Source organism: Vombatus ursinus, unplaced genomic scaffold (genome assembly GCF_900497805.2).
Source record: "Vombatus ursinus unplaced genomic scaffold, bare-nosed wombat genome assembly UNPS02014180.1, whole genome shotgun sequence".
In the NCBI taxonomy this organism is placed as follows: Eukaryota; Metazoa; Chordata; class Mammalia; order Diprotodontia; family Vombatidae; genus Vombatus; species Vombatus ursinus.
Window position 1 is genome coordinate 3,550,505 of NW_020953958.1, and position 17,726 is coordinate 3,568,230.

At 39.2% G+C, this 17,726-nt stretch overlaps 1 pseudogene; it reads left to right on the top strand.

The window, feature by feature from the left end:
• The first annotated feature begins 559 nt into the window (after positions 1–559).
• On the top strand, positions 560–1,352 carry LOC114041793 (annotated as a pseudogene).
• The last annotated feature ends 16,374 nt before the right edge of the window (positions 1,353–17,726 follow it).

A 17,726-nucleotide genomic window follows, 5' to 3' on the forward strand; every position in this document is an offset into this window, starting at 1 on the left:
TGTGCTAAGGCTATTATCTTCATTAGTATCACTGCTGATTCCCCAGGATTTTCTAAGGAAACTACCTGCCCTTGTAGTCTCTGGGGGGGTGAAGAGGGTGTTATGTGAGCACAGTAGACATTAGGAACTAACTTTCTAGTTCATAATGTGGTTAATTTATTATGTTTCTTGGTGCCTTGGTGTGCAGAGACCATTACTCCAACTCTAATCTATAGTTCTTATTTGGGAGATTATTGAGAATTTGAGAAGACTAGAGAAAATTTCTAGTCCTCTATACCATTTGTCACATAACCTGGAAATACCTCATTCAACATCCCACTTTGAAGTCAGATTAAGGTGCTAAGAGAAAGCAAAGACAAGGAAGATCCCTGGGAGCTCCGAGTTTTATTTGGGGGGGGGTACATGGTCTCTTGCTGCACTGCCCCTGCAAGGCTAATTGTGCTGCTGGTAAACACACAGAGTTCCAGAGAGTGAAATAACTCAGCCAAACACACAACTTAGAAGTAGATAGAGCATCTGACTCTACAGCCAAGTAAATTTCCCACTTTACCTTAAGTGCATGACAGCCATAGCTCCCAGTCCCAACGAGAATCTGAAGCATGTAGCAGCTCCAAAGCACTGAATGTTGGATGAATTAACAGGAGTTTTTGCTCCAGGGTCATCCACTGGTTCCCACAAGCTTAGAGAGGGTCTCCCACTCATCATCTTCCTGAGAAACAGACTCAAGCATGCCCTGACTGGAAAGGAAGTAAAGAAGATCTGAATGCAGCAACTTCTCAAGATTGATGGCAAAGTCCACACTGATGTTACATACCTTGCTGGTGTTATGGATGTCATTAGCACTGAGAAGATGGGTGAACATTTCTGTCTGGTTTATGACACAAAGGGACTCCATGCTGTTCATTGTATTACAGCTGAAGAGGCTAAGTATATATTGTGCAAAGTGAGAAAAATCTTTATGGGTACAAAAGGTATTCCCCATCCGGGTGACCCGTCATGTCCTTACTATACCCAGATCCTCCAATTAATATAAGTGATACCTTTCAGATTGGCTTAGAAGCTAGTAACATCGCTGATTTCATCAAGTTTGATACTAACAACCTGTGTCTGGTGACAAGTGCAGCTAACTTGGATTCAATCGGTATAATCACAAACAGGGAGAAACATTTAGGCTTTTTTGATGTTGTCCATGTAAAAGATGCCAACGGCTATAGTTTTGCCACTAAGCTTTCACATATTTTTGTTATTGACAAAGGCAATAAGCCTTGGATCTCTCTTCCCTGAGGAAAGGGTATCCACCTTACAATTGCTGAGGAGACAAGAGATTGGCAGCTAAACAAAGCAGTGGCTAAATGATTTGCAGACAAGAATTTGTAGAGCTTCAATCAAATTGAGATGTTGCAATACAATTTTTAACCAAAAAAAATGCGATTACCCTACAAAAATATAAAATATACAAATAAACAAAACAAGAAATAGCTTAAACAACTCAGTCTCATAAAGTGAAATTTAACAGGCCATAAAAGCCTTTTTTCTTCTTTCCTTGGATTAGGGTTCTATGGGTATGAATGTTGCATAAACTGTTAGAAGATGTTTCTACATTGGTTAGTATTACTTAACTGCTTTTCTCTGTTAGATGAGCAGGCCCACTGGTTGGAGGATGGGGGAAGGATGCGACCCAAAATGGCTGATGTAAAAACAAAAGATATAGATAAAACTTCAAAAAAAAGTTTAAAAAAAGTTGAATGCTGTAGGTATATTAAAAACCTAAAAATTACATGCCTATATATAATTTGTACCTTAATGGTCCTCATCCTATAATACAGCAAATTTTAATTTCTGTAGAATGTGATGATTTGGAAACCTTGATAAATAAGTGGGTAATGAATGAGAAAAAAAATGTACAAGGCTATGATTATAGAAAATAGATTATGAGGTCTGGAATGTACTTTAAATCATATAACTTATTAAGTATAAAGAAGGTTAACTCTGGAAGGTGTTGTTGCTATTTGTACTTTGTTCTCAAAGAGGACCATGACATCAGGAAGGTGATGCCATGACATGTAAGTACATTGGATTTAAGTGAGGGAAGGCTGTGCAAAGTCACCAGCCTCACTTTTTCCTCCAGAGCCATCTGGATCCGGTGGCAAGATATAGATCAGGACAATATCTGGTACACAGAGACACACACAGAGAAAGAGAGAGACAGAAAGAGAGAGAGAGAGAGAGAGAGAGAGAGAGAGAGAGAGAGAGAGAGACAAAGAGAGAGACAGAGAGGGAGAAAGACACACACGCACACACACACACACACACACACACACACACATAGAAACACAGACAGAAACAGAGAGAGAGAGAGAGATGGACAGATTGACAGCAACAGAGAGAGATGGAGACAGAGAGACACAGAGAGCATTACCTCTATCACGCATGTCCATTCAAGTTCTGGACTTATAGGAACCACATTCAAACTTAAAGGTGACTATCCCAAATTATCCTTTCTTTGGCTTTTTGCTGTTCCTATACAAATTTATCTCTGGAAAAATCTTCGAATATTGCTGACTTATAAGTTTGTTCCACATATATGGTTGTAAGGGTCTTCATTCACATCCTTTAAAAGTATTTAGGGTAACATTGCATTTTAAATGTAACAGCCTTTATTTCACCCTAAAAATGAAAAAAAAAATTCCCAAGACCTCCCAAAACAAAACACAATAAACAATAAAATGTCCTTACTGTAGATTATAAATAGAAGATATAATTCTCCTTCACCTCTGGCAGTTTTTCCTTTCTTTAGGAAATAATCAACATTCTGGTGAGTACCATTTTCACTCCATAGTGACATATGGGTAATCATACTTTTAACATTACCTTGATGGCTTGAGTTTCTTTAAAAGTGAAATATACTAGTGGTCACTAGAGGGATAATCTCACCACGGAGATGGATACAAGCATCTAGCTTAATGGTATGAGGACTTAGAACATGAAAGGTAAACACACTGAGTTTCTAGACAGAGAACTTCCTGACATTTCAGTGAGTTAGTCTTTCACTCAACAGATGCATGCATACATACATACCTACGTGTGTGTGTGTGTGTGTGTGTGTGTGTGTGTGTGTGTGTAATGTTTTATCAACATTCCATTGGAATCACAGCTGGCCCTTGTCTTAATTATAATCCTTACCCCTTTAAAAATTGTTTGTTTCATATAGTGTTTTGTTATTGTACAACTTGTTCTCCTGGTTCTGCTCATTTCATTCCTTACTAGTTTATAAAATTTTTGAAAATGTTCATTTTTATAACATTGATATTGTAGAATAAACTGATCGTCTGGTTCACTTTCTTCAGTCTGCATCAGTTCCTATATTTATTTCTATGTCTCTCTGAAATCATCTATTTCCTCATTTCTTATAGCACAAGAGTAGTCCATCACATTCATATACCATAACTTATTCAGCCACTCCTCAATTTTTTTAGTTGGTAATTCTTTGCTACTACAAAAAGAGCAGCTATAAATATTTTCATACCTATAAGACCTTTTCTTCTTAATTTGATACTTTTTGAGTATTTTACTAACAGTGGTAGAGCTGGGTCACATTTAATAAAGTTTAGGATAAATTCAGCTACATAAAGACCAAGAGAGAGCTCAAATGCCCAGGAGGTGGGAGTAAGCTACTCACAAGTAGTCAGAGTGTCATCTGATGGGCAAAAAAAGAGATACCTTCACTTTGTTAATTAATTGATTAACAATTTATCCTGCCATACACTGTAATAGCAGAAAGTAGTGAAATGAGCCAAAGTCTATGTGTCTATGTCACTAATAGCACCATTACCCTGTCTGTCTCTAGTACTCATTGATCACTTCAACAGTCAGAAATTCATCTGTTGGATGGAATACTAACTCATTGGAATGTCAGAATGGTGGAAACATAGACCACATAAATCAAGGCAGAAGGGACCTTAGAGGATGCCTAGGATAAACCCCTAATTTGCCAAAGATCAACCTAAAACCCAAAGAAGTTGGTATTTTCTCAAGTCATATAGGTTATAAATGGCATGGCTATGACTTGAATCAAGGTACCTTGATTATAAATTGGGTTCTTTGTTCATAACTTTCTGGGAAAAATGTTGTGAGTTCTCCAATCCCAGTCAACTGGATTGGGTTGGGAGTAGTTATAAAAAGACCTTTGCTAAAATCCAGTCTTCTAGTGAGAAAAGAGGACGTTCCTGATTTTTACTGGGGTTATCTCTCTAACAAGTCCAATTTTAAGAGTTCTAATAGCAGAGGTAAAAGTCTAGTTGTATTATTGCATCTCCTCTAGCTATTGTAATCATGTGTATTATCCCAGAAAGTTGGTGCTTTATAAGGACTCCTTTTATTTCTCTTGAAGATTAGATCGTAGAACTCTCAAAATCTGGCTTTTTAGAGAGTTGACCTTGGCAATGTGTGATTCAGTGATCACACCATTCAGAATATTAGCTTTCCATCTCCAGGGCTGCCATATCTTTGCCAAGATACTATCTCACTTCCCTCTCCAAAGCTTGGGCTAGGGGCATGTAGTTAAGGTATTCTCCCCTAATGCTATATGAGTGCCCATGCTGTACCCATGTGCCTCTGCCCCAAAACAATCATTAGTAACTCTGGGGTAGAACCCACTTAGTTCCACTTTGTGAGGGACTGTCTGATGTTGGCAGCTACCAGGTTGGATGCTGTGGCAAGAGTAGGGTAAGATCTGGGTATTTTGGAAGTCGAGGCAGGGGCTGTGGTAGGTAGAGTCGTGGTGAACTGGGATGGGCTGGATACGGAGAAGCCCTGAGGCAGTGGGCAGTGCTTTGTGAGATAAGCTGGGTACAAGGAAGTAGCCGGAGCTTGAGCTCCTGAGGCAAGGGGCGGTGCCATGTGGGAGTGGGACGGCAGAGGACTGAGTTCCCTTTGCTTAGTCCCCTCCCTATATGCAACATCATCCCCAGATGCCTCTTGTGACCTTCCTGACTTCCTGAGTCCCTTTGTGCAGCACTGACCCAGACCCCTCCTCCCAGTGTCTGAGTCTGACTTCCTAGGTCACGTACTCTGTCTATGCGCTAATCCCAGATGCCTCCTCCCTGTATCCGGCCCTAGCCTCCTACGTCACTCCCTCCCCCTTGGTGTGCTAAACTCAGACAGCCCCTTCCGGTATCTGACCCTACAATCATTGGCTAGTAAGCGGGCTGGGGAGGAGGGGCTAAGTAGGTACTTAGGAACGAGCGTGGTCAGATCACGCGCTCTCTCCTGGCTCCTGGCCTGTTGCTCTGGCCTTGCTGCTTGGGCTTGCTATGATGTCTTGCTGTGATGGCCTCTGAATAAAGCTCTGGTGTTGGCGCCTCCCAATGGCTCGTCTCTGTGTGTTTATCCGGCTGAGGACCGAAGACTCGAGAGTGAATATGACTCTGGCAGCCTGCTCCTTATAGGAGGAGAAGGTACCGGCGTGCGGCCGGCAGAAGGTCGGCGCATGGCCAGTACACCACTTCTCGTGCTCTGATGAGCTCTCAGGATCTCTCTACAAAAGAATGTGAGTAGGGGAAGACAAAAAAAGCCTACTTCTGCAACTTACCCTTCCCCCCTCCATTTTATAGTCCCAGCACACATGGTTCCTGCCATGATCAATTAATCCTCAACTGTTGTGATATAATCAAAGAATCACAGAGAGAATTCCTACACTCTATGCTCACCTGAATGAACAGGAAGTTCTGTTATCTCCTCCCGCCCCCCATTTACAATAAAGAAAATTTAAAATAAAAGATTATCAGGACATAAAATGTTAGATTTCCCAACCTCCTAATACATACTCATTTTAATCCTTGAAAAACTATAGTAAATGGAAGAGATGCCGGAAGACTGGAGATGGAGAATATATATATTTATATATACACACACATATATACATATTTACATATATAAGTATATATATATACTATATATATAATATATATTTTTTTCGAATTTTAATGGAAGGGAAGACAATAAGCATTTCTAAATATAGATTAGTGGGCTTGACTTTGATTCCAGTCCAAATTCTGGAATATTTAATCTTTTTTTTTTCAGTTATGTCTGACACTGAGACCCCATTTGTGATTTTTCCTCAACAAAGATATTAGAGTGGTTTGCCATTTCCTTCTCCAGCTCATTTTACAGGTTAAGAAACTGAGGCAAACAGGGTTAAGTGACTTGCCCCAGGGTCACACAGCTAACAACTGTCTAAGGTCTGATTTGAACCTAGATCCTCTTAACTCCAGGCCCAGTGCTTTATCCACTGTGGCATCTAGCTGTCCCAATTATCCTATTCTCCCTTTCCCGCATTCCACCCTGCTCCATTTAACAAATGATTAAAATTGAGGCTGAGACAGGTGAAGCACCTTGCATAAAGGTTCCACAGGGAGTAATCACTAGGGTTGATATTTAACAATGCATTCTTTAACTCCAATTCTATGTCTCTTTCTATTATATCATATTGAATTTCACCAAGGCATTTTAATAAAGGCTTTTCTGATGTTCTTGTGGACAAAGTGGAAAAAAAAATATGAATGAGAAGATAGTACACTTAGGTAAATTAAAAATTTGCTGAATAATCATGACCAAAGTTGCATAACAACTTGGAAGGAGGTCTCCAATAGAGTGCCCCAATGTTCTATTCTTTGTCCATTTTTATCAAAAATGTCCAGTAATTTGGATGAAGGTATTTATTGTTCAGTAGTTTTGGTAGTGTCTTTGGACACTACCAAATCTTTGGAGTGGTTGCCATTTCCTTCTCTAGCTTACAGATGAGGAACCAAGCAAACAGAGTTAAGTGACTGGCCCAAGGTCACATAGCTAGTAAATGTCTGAGGCCAGATTTGAACTCATGAAGATGAGTTTTGCTGATTCTAAGCCCAATGCTCTAGCCACTGCACCACCTAGCTGCCAAGGAAACTATGCATGATAAATTAATCAAAGAGTAGGACTTGCAGAGAGAGTTTTCCATTGTAAAGGAGAAAAAATTTTGTAACAGAGCTTACCAGAATTAGAGTGGGCTGCCTAAGGAGGCAGAGATTTTTCCATTACTGTAGGTCTTCGAGCAAAACCCTGATGATAATTCTTGTCAGAAATGTAGAGGGAATTCTGAATCAGATAGCATTTGGATGGCATCTGAGGACCTTCCTGAATCTAAGATTCTGTAAGTTTCTTTATAACAAATGTTAGAATATTGAACAAAGAAAGGCACCATAGAGATCATCTGCACTCTCCCATTTTAATTGATCCCCAGCACTGGTAGAATGACTCGTTCAAAGTAATACAACTAATTACTAGCAGAAACAGGCCTGGAACCTAAGCGGTCTCTTGAGGCATAGTCCAATCCCATTTCAAGTTCTGATGATAGCCAGACATGTAGACAATTGGCCCATCTCTGACCCTTCCCAATAGCTATGGTCATTCAATATTTTCCTTAATAAGTACATTTCTGAAAGTTGCTGCTTAGACTTGCTTAGCTCAATGGGATTGCTGTGGCGTCTTGCCTACTTGAGTCTTCAATACAGTTATGACAAATCAATTTTACAGTAAGAAGGCCTTGCGGAGGTTTCCTCTAAATCCTATGTCATTAAAGGCAGCAGCATGGTAGTAGATAGAAAGCCAGATTCAACTCCAAGAAGATTGGGGTTCAAGTCCTACTCCCAACACATGTAGGATGTGTGAGTCTGGACGAGTCAGCGTGGTAGGCAAATTTTTAAGACTATAAATTGCAGAGAAGGTACTGACCTGCATTGGTAGAGGCCGCTCCCTGTACCAAAGAATTCACAGGTCCAATATTATGGTATTAAGAATTGGAAGGGATCTTATAGTTCATCTAATCTAGGCTCCATCATGTTATGTGTAGGGAAATTAAAGCCCTGGGGAAACAAATTGCCTAGTAAGGTTGGTCAGGTAAAAGTCATGTCAGGAGGAGTTTCATCGTAATCAAATTCTCTTACTTTCTCAAAATCTCTTTTTAGACCAAACTCAAGATCCATTACCAATACTTATCTAGAAGCCATAGATATATTAAATCAGACCTTAAAGGTGCCATGGAAATCATCTAGTCTAATCTTCCTGTATGATAGTTAAAGAAGTTGAGGCCCAGAGAGGTAAAGTCATGTGTCCAAGGTCCCATAGTAGGTCTGTGGCATAGCTTAGACTAGAAACTAGGCCTCCTGATTCCCCACCCCCTCCAGTACAGTACTTTCTTGCCATACCTCTCAAGTACTGTTTTCAGTTTTGAAGGCAATCAGTCTTAAATGACTTGTCCAGGGTTAAACAGACACTAAGTGTCTGAGGACACATTTGAACTCATGTTCTCCTGACTCCAGGGGATGTGCTCTATCCACTGTGTCTGCTAGCTGCCCCTCAGGTATTGTTTTAGAAGGAAAATAGAATAAGTATTTGTATAGTACCTATTATACCTAAGTATTTATTAAGAACCTACTATGTGCCAAGCACTTTACAATTATTATCTCATTTGATCCTTCCAATAACCCTTCTAGGTAAGTGCTGTTATTATCCCCATTTCACAGCTGAAGAGACTGCAACAAAAAGAAATTAAGTGACTTACCCAAGGTCACATAGGTGGTAAGTGTCTAAAGACAAATTTGGATTCAATCTTCCTTTTACTTTCAGTTTTTATTTTTACTTGTCTGTTTATATTTATTTCATTTACTTTTATTTTACTCTTCTCGAGTTTCTCATTACATTTTCCTTGCATCTCTATATTTATGCTTGACTAATTACCATAGGATGATAGAATTAACTAGAAGAGATTTCGGAGGTTATCTATTCTATTTCCTCAATTTTATAGATGAGGAAACTGAGGGAAAGAGAGATGTTTTTTCTTCTAGTGAGGAACAATGGAAGAATGTTTTAATTCCCTAAATTAGAAGAATTTAATTCTTGTCTCCCCCTCCCAATTTATTTATGTGTAGGGCTCCTGAGGTGGGAGTGACAACAGGGAGAAGGAAAAGCAAAGCATTTAAGGAGAGAAAGAAGAATCCTGTTTTCATCCTCTGTCTGGCAAGACAAGCTCTAAGTGCCCCCTCTTTGAGACTCAGACAAAACATGGTTGAAGCTCAATTGACAACTTAATTGTGCCAGGTAATTCAGAGGCAGTCAGAGGTGACATTGCCTGCCTGGCTAACCCTTGTTGAAGGGAAGGGATTGTTTATCGCAATGGTTTCAAAAGGGCCTTGTTTCCTGGGAGTGTCTGCAATGCACAGATGCTACTATCAGTGTCAAGCTGAGAGGTGGTCTGAGTGTTTAAGACAGAAGCCACACATACTCTTAGTTTTCATTCTAGCCTTTGGGAGTAATCCCCTGAGGGTCAATGGAACCCTCTGAGACAAATTCAGCAAACTTTTCCCCCCGGTTTTAACTTGGCTTCTTTCGGGGCTGGGGTGTTCGAAAGCATTTGGAAGCTTTGGAACCAAGCTCTCAACTTACCTCTAATACTGCAGGGTTTCTTTACATCATATTCCCCCCTCTGTTTTTAATTTCTCTTTAAAGCCAGGGACCTACAATCTTTGTAAACAAACTAATCAATCAATGGATCAGCCATGAATGGGAGAGAGCTAGATAATTTGATGGATTCCAGGCAATTAAAAAACAACAACAACAACAACAACAACCAGAAGCAACTTGTATAAATGAATGGAATGCTTATCTGAGGAAATGGAGTCCCCCTCAGGAGCCCTCAAAAGATCACATGGATTCTTTCCTCTCAGTCTATTAAAACTTCCATATGCTTGGAGGAGATTATACAATTCACAGGATTAGCATTTAGGGTTTTCAAACCCTGTCTGGAATACATGAGAGCTTTCAATAATTCCACAGATATTGATTAAAGGTCTGCTATGAGCAAGGCCCCGTGATCTATACTGAGGAGAGATACACAAATGGAAAATCAGTCTCCCTTCTCTCAAGCAGCTCATTAACTTAGGGGAGAAATACACAGGTACAGAAAGAAGACCAAGGAAGCTAGCTGGTGCCGGAGCTAAAATCTGGATTTGTTATCAGGAAGACTTGAGTTTGAATCCTGCCTCTGTGACCCTGGGCAAGTCAATTAACCTCTCTATGCCTCAGTTTCCCATTTATAAAACTGAGGAGACAGAATAAATAATTCCTAAGGTCTCTACTAGCTCTAATTCTATGATCCTATGATAGTGAGTTAAGCATAAAGACAGAGATGCAAAGAAAGTATAATGAGATATTTTAGGAGGGACGTCATTGCTGTCATTGGGATCAAACATCTGGAGCTGGAGGAGACACCCAAGGTCTTCAGGTAGTAGGTGTCAATAGCATGATTTGAATCTAGGTCTCATGATTCCAAAGTTATCACTTTCTCTGTTTTCCCATGGAACATTTCAGTTGGGGGGCAGTGTAGATCAGAGAAGTTTTCATAAAGGGTTGTGACACCTGAGATGAATCTTGAAGGAAGGGAAAAATTTTCATTTACAGACCTAGAAGAGAGGCCCTTTTAGATAAGAGGAACAAACTGAGTGAGTAAAGAAGTGGTCAGGTTGGGGGATAAGAGCAGAGGAGGGAGAATGGAGAGTATATGTGATAGACAAGTAAATTAGAACCAGATTGTGGAGAATTTTAATGCCAGCATGAAGTGTTTATGCTTTATTCAGTATTATTAATTTATTAATTATTATTAATAGACAATAGGAAACAACAGAATTTTTTTTTTTTTACTTTTGTTTTGTTTTTAGTAAAGCAATCACACCAGTACCTTAAACAGCATTTTAAAGGACTGGCTGAGGAGGAGATAGACTAGAGGCAGAAACCAGCCTCCCCAAAGAAAGTTTCTTTCTTTTGCCTCCATTCTTCATGTTGTTGTTGTTGAATTGTTTTCAATCATGTCGAATTTTTTTTTAACTCATTTTATTTATTTTTCCTTTTTTGGCTAGGCAATCGGGGTTAAGTGACTTCCCCAAGGTCACACAGCTAGTTAGGTGTTAAGTGTCAAGTGCCTGAGTCTGAATTTGAATTCAGGTCCTCCAGACTCCAAGGCCGGAGCTCTATCCACCTCGCCACCTAGCTGCCCCATGTCTGATTTTTTGTGATCCTATTTGGGTTTTTCTTGGCAAAGATACTGGAATGGTTTTCCATTTCCTTCTGCAGCTCATTTTACAGATGAAGAATTGAGGCAAACTGGGTTAAGTGACTTGCCCAGGGTCACATAGCTAGTAAATATCTAAGGCCAGATTTGAATTCAAGAAGATATTTTCCTGGTTCTAGGCCCAGCACTCTATCCACTCCTCCTATCAATGTATAATCATATCCTTTCCTCTGCTTGTCAAATTTCTTTCCATCTCTTAAAAGTCTAACTCAAATATGACTTCCTCAAATATTACCAACTCCTCTGCAGTATATTTCTGGTGTGCTTATATGTGGTTTGGTATGTGCCAGAAGATATGGGGCTAATCATGTGCTGTGGCCCCTTGCTAAAGGGCATCCATGACCAGAGGTTCCTGGCTGGTGGTCCCTTTGTCTCTCTAATTGGGGGTGGAGGGAAAAGTTGTAGAAAAGAAGTTAGCAAATGAGCCAGGAAGCGTCATCCACTCAGTATACTTTAAAGAAGCCAAAGTCTTCATCTCTCTCTCTATCTCTCTTCCAAGCAGATTGGGTCCCTGAGCTCCCTCTTTGCCTTCTAATGAGGAGCAAATGGATGTCTTCCTTCTCACCTCCCCAGGAACAGTTATAGTAATTATGAGCACATGATAAAGGGGCCATGGAATTGCCTAGATTAGCCTGACTCAGGGTTTGAAACCATTGCTTGTCTCAATGTCTTGTGTTTCATTCACTAAGCACTGATGAACAAACAATAATCTTGAGATGGCTTTTTCTAGCCTTGATGGATACCTCATGAGCTTGAAAAGTCAGTAGTTCCTGGGTCCTGACTGTCAGGGAGAGATGATTCTTTTTTTGGAGGAGGAAATGAGCAGTCAGGGAAATGAGCCATTTCTGCTTCTTTCATTAGGACATATGAACCTTGGGTTGTTCTTCTAGCAGTACAGATTAGGGCTTAATACAATGAAATATGTGATTAGATGTTAGAAATCTTTACTTCCTTGAAGAAGGTATGGGTTATAGTTTATGTTTTAGGTATCTATTAATTAATACTTACAAGTCTTTTGAGTTTTCAGCATTTCTTCTGCTGTGGGAGGAAATAAATAACTTTCCTATAGCAGATGTGGACCACTTTTTATATTGAACAACTTTTCTAGAAAGGCCTCTGTTTAGGGTCTTCCTAAGAAGGCTCATGTTTGGCTAAATATGAAGCAAACCTAAGTTTTATTTTGTAGATTTCCTCCAAAATTCCATGGTGAGAGCACGAGGAACCAGAAAGAATGAGAAAAAAGAAAGCTGTTCTATCTTTGGAGCCCAGGTTTCTCAGGACAAATCTGGGATTTTTATGAGTCCAAGCCCTGGGATCCTTTGTGAGAAGGGCCTCCCACTCCCAAATGTGGGTAATATACTAAGTAATTATTTATATCTGTGTCTTACCTCCCTAGACTTTAAATTGTAAGAAGTCAGTAAGCACTCAGTAAGCAGTAAGCAGTAGTCATTGTCTGACCTATGTGCCTATAACATCTAACAATGCACCCAGTAGGATTAATGATTGTTTGTTGCATTACATTGAGTTGAATGATTAAATCATTCATTTATATTACTCTTCCTCTCATAAATTCTTAAAATGAATATGTTACCCAACACATTCAAAGCTGCTACAGTTGAGCTTAGTGCTTCCCAAAACCAACCTGCATTAAAAATAAAAGTCTCTAGCACTCATATCATTGCACTGCTATTGGATATATGTTTTGCTTTATAACGTCTTCTTAATCTGTTTGCATATTTTCTGACCAAAGACACAAAGAAGTCTATAATATGACTGGGGCATGGTGGAGGTGGGGAGTTGAGTAGCCTGAAATACCCAACCAGTGGTGGATTTGACACTCCTCATCTAGTCCTTACTAACTTTTGCAGACTTCTCTGTCATGAAACCCATGCTCCAATGCACTTGTCTACTGCCTCTTCCCCAAACAGACCTTACACTTTTCCACTTCCTTTCACTTCCCATCATGTCATAAGTGCTGTCCGGGTTCAGAACAGCTGTCCACTCAAACTATGACTGGAACAGAAGGACTTCATAGCAGGCCAAAAAATATAAAAGAGAATAAGAAAGAATGATTCCTTACTCAGTGACAAAGGATTAGTTGAAGCAGAGTATGGGGAATCAAGACCTGCATGCATGAGAGAAGAGGTTTCTAGGAAAGAGATTAGGAAACAGATAAGGAATTGATGATGAGTGGGGCAAGAAATTTCAGTGGTTCAGAAGGAGAGATCAGGTTTGTCAGAGAATAGCAGATTGTGACATTCAAATATTTCTCCAAAATCCATCCCACAAAGCTCAGTTCAGGTGGCATCTTCTATATGAAGACATCTTTGATATCTAGAGTTAATATATTCTGTCCTCGAGTGAATTATTTTTATTTAAAATATATCTGTTTATACATTATTTTTGTTTTCCAATATATTCTTTCCCCACTCATAAACAGCAAGTAAAGAAGTAAAAGTAAAGTAAAGAAGTAAAGAAGAAAAAGAAAGAAAAAAGCAATTAAGCAAAACAAGCACATTGATCAAATTGAACGATGTATACTATATTCCTCCTTGATAGTTCAACTCTGCAGAGAAGGGAATCTAACATTTTTCAAGTGCAAGCTCGGTCATTATAATTATATAGTATTTGGTTTTGAGTTGTGTTGTTATTTTTATCTTTTCCATGTATGTTGTTGTCATTGTAAACTTCACCTTCTTAGCTGTTTACTTCACTTTAGATAAGGTCTTATAGGTCTTCCCATGCCTTCCCATATTCTTCATATGCATCATTTCTTAAAATATATTACAGCAATGTGGTAATATTTACTTACATAAACCTACTTGGTTAGCTACTACAAATCTAATTAGTCAATGCAAGTCTTGTTTTATTGTTCTTCGCCACTATAAGAAGTTCAGCTCTAAATATTTTGGTGTATACAAAACTATATCTTTGATTTCTTTGGAATGTATACCAAACAATGAGATCATTGGGTCAAAGGATATGGAGATTTTTACTACTTCTTTACTCACTTATTGTTATTTGTTGACAAATTATTTCCCAGAATGATTGGACCAGTCCACTGCTCCAACAACAGTATAGTACTGTGTCTGTTTTTCTATAACTAATGCTAACCACTCCCATCTTTTGTCATCTTTATCAATTTTCTGGATGTAAAGTGAATCCCTAGGGTTGTTTTGACTTAGATTTCTCTTAAAAGAATGATTTGGGGTCAATTTTTCATCAGGTTGTTAATAGACTGAAATGACTGTTTCTTTTGACAATTATTTGTTGACCGTTGGGGAATGGTTTTTGAAGGTTCTGTATTTGTGTAAGTTTCATAAGGCACATGGAATATTGAGATGAATGAAAGGCCCAAGAGGCAGAGTTTCTGGGTAATTAATAAGGAATTTATTAATTAAGCTAGTAAATAATCAATTAATGGTCAGTGGTCTCTCTCGTTAACCAAAGATGAACCATGGAGATCATCAAATGCTTAATGACCATTGGAAAAGTGGGCGCCCCTGACAGGCAGGGATAACAATTGGTTGAGTAGGATTGGATGAGGAGGTGGGCTGAAAGCCTTCGGCTCCTCCTGCTGCTGAGATCATGGTTTGGTCATGAGACTTAGCTGCCTCCAGTTATCTGGACAAAGACGTCCATCTCCACCTAGACCATTTAAGATGAACAAAGGGGGCATGTGGGGGGGGTGGGAGATGGGTTTCAAGGGCATGAGCCTAATGATTTTTAGGGCCAGAAATTTATCTATATTAGATTCTCTGTACCTTTTAATCAGAAATAAGCTCTCCCAGTTGGGTGGGGTCCTGTCAAAGATTGAGGAGAATGTTCCCAGAAGGTTAGGTCAATCTTATCATCAGCCCTGTCTTTCAGAGACTAGACTAGGGCTAGTCCCTGAGTTAGGAAAGAATTGGGGAAAAAAAAAACCTCAGTCCTAGTTTAATAATTGGTTATTAATAGAAAAATAATAATTTCTTTCAATATCAACTCCTTATCAGAGATATTTGATGCAAAGATTTTATGTTCAAAATCAGTTGGCATTGGGACCCATAAGACAACTTGAGATTATTTAACCTGGGGAAGTAATAATGTAGGAAAACTTGATAACTGTCTTTGAACTTTTGACAAGTTTTCATGTGAAAGAAGGTTTAGATTTATTCTACTTAGCCTTAAATGATGGAATTCATCCCTTTCTTTTCCCTTGTTCCCCAGTAAGGATTTGAAATAATTTTTAAAAATGATATTCTATAAATCTCCTTGTCCCAAGTGCACTGGGTAGCTGTTCTGCTGGTGTTCATTTTTCATATTTCTTGGCTTACTGTTTTCAGTGTTTGTTTTCTGGAAGAATTTGTATTATTTGAATCAGCATCTTTGTCTTCAATCAGCGAAGTGTTAGTTATACTGAGTCAAATAATATAAATTGTCTGATAAAAGTACAGTAATAAGTTATCTGGAAGAATTGGTATGGCATATTGAAAAGAACACAGGATTGGGAGTGAGAGAAGATGTGTTCATCCTAAAGTCCTGAATGTGTCACTTGTTAGATAGAGTGACATCCTTTCTATGGATCTCAGTTTCCCCACCCATAGAAGAAAAAGGTTAGTAACTTTGGGTGTGGCCTTTTAACTGAGTCCAATCCTTTTATTAAGGAGATTTGTTCTGTGAAGTTTGAATTCAGTCAAAGGGCCATACTTGAGGACCTAGAGGGCCACATATGGTCTTGAGGCCCCACTCCTGGGTTAGACTAAATGTGCTTTGAAACTCCTTTCAGCTCAAAATCTATGATCTTATGAAAATGGGCCATTTGTTTAACTTTTCTGGGACTCACTTTCCTTATGTAAGGGAGCTTGGACTAGATGATCTCAATGTACCGTTATATCTGCAATATCCTGTGTTCATTCTATTTTCCATCAGCAGTATGGTAGAGAAGAGTACCTGATCTGTAGTCATAAGACTACATCTCTCCTCTGGCACCTATTAACTGCATGATGGTGAGTAAATTCTAGTTCTCATTTTTTTCATCTATAAATTGGAAGAGTTGACCTCAATGATTTCTAAGGTGCTTTCACATTCTAAATATCCCCATGATCCAATATTACAGAGCCACCTCAGTGACATGTACATAGCTGAGACATAACAAATAATATTTTTATGAATATTTAATTTTATGAATTTTAAAATATTCTCTTGAGAAGAGGTCCATAGACTTCGCCGAACTGGCTAATGGTCTATGACACAAAAAAGGTTAAGAACCTTAATGTAGAGGTCAATGATAGTCTCAGAATTCAGAAGTCATAGGTTTAATTCTTGCTTTTGACAATTGCCCAGCAGCAGTCAGTCAGTCAGTCCGTCAACTAGCATTTAAGTGCCTACTCTGTTCCAGGCACTGAGCTAAGCACTGGAGATACAAAGAAAGGCAAAAGATAATCCCTACTTTTGAGGAGCTCACAGTCTAGTTGGGGAAGGCACTAAAATTAAGGGGGGGCAGGAAAGATTTCTTGTAGAAGGTGAGGCTTTAGCTGAGACTTGAAGGAAGCCAACAAAGCCAGGGGGGCAGAGATTAGGAGAGAGATCCAGGCATTGGAGATGCCCAGAGTCAACAGAGTGTCTTGTGTGAGGACCAGCAAAAAGTCATTGCCACCAAATCACAGAGGAATATACACAACCTACACTGTCCTATCGCCTTGATTTATCTGGGGAAACCACTGGACAGGAAATGGCATGAAAGTGGGAGAAGTCGATCTGGGAACCCACAGGAAGACTTCTCCCATCAGACCATGGTAGCTACCCATCCAATGCAGAAATAACAGGAGCTAATTAAGTTGAGGCTAAAGGGGAATCTTAAGTCCCTCACTACCTCTTTTTTTGTATATTCCTTTTTCTAAGTACAGGTGACCAAGCAGTGATCCTGAGAGATGGATATTACCAGTGCTATTGGTTACCTTGTACTCTTGAGAGTTTGTGATTTCTGTAGTTGTATGCTGCCAGTAGAAGGTGATGGCTGCAAGCACGGGTCTTCTCCATCAAAACATAATCATCAACAGTATTTTGTAGCCAAAGGATTAAGACTCAAGCCATAGCCTGGCTTGCCAGGTGACCAGACTTGTAAGTTACAAAGGCAGCGAAAGTCAGATTTTGTCATCTTGTCACCCTATTGCCATATCTGTTTGAAAATGTCATTGTTTCATATTTTAAGTATTTGTTAATGCACACGTAAGACTTGTGTGTTAAGCTTTTCTTTTGTGTTTGAAGAAGTAAATAGCTATCTTACACATACACATATATATACACATACATACATACATATATATGTATGTATATGTATTTTAACACTAACTTTGAGAGTTGAAAGGGACCCCAGAGGTCATCTTGTCCAAACCACATATGGAAGGAATTTTCATTATAGTAACACCTGAAAGTTATGATGCAGCCTCTATGTTGAAACACTCACAGGTGGAAAATCCATTATTTCTCAAAGCAGCCCTTTACACTTTTGGCCATCTCTGTTACGAAGGTTTACCAGACATCAAGGTCTTTCCCTCTATCCCTACCTGACTCTTTCTCATGT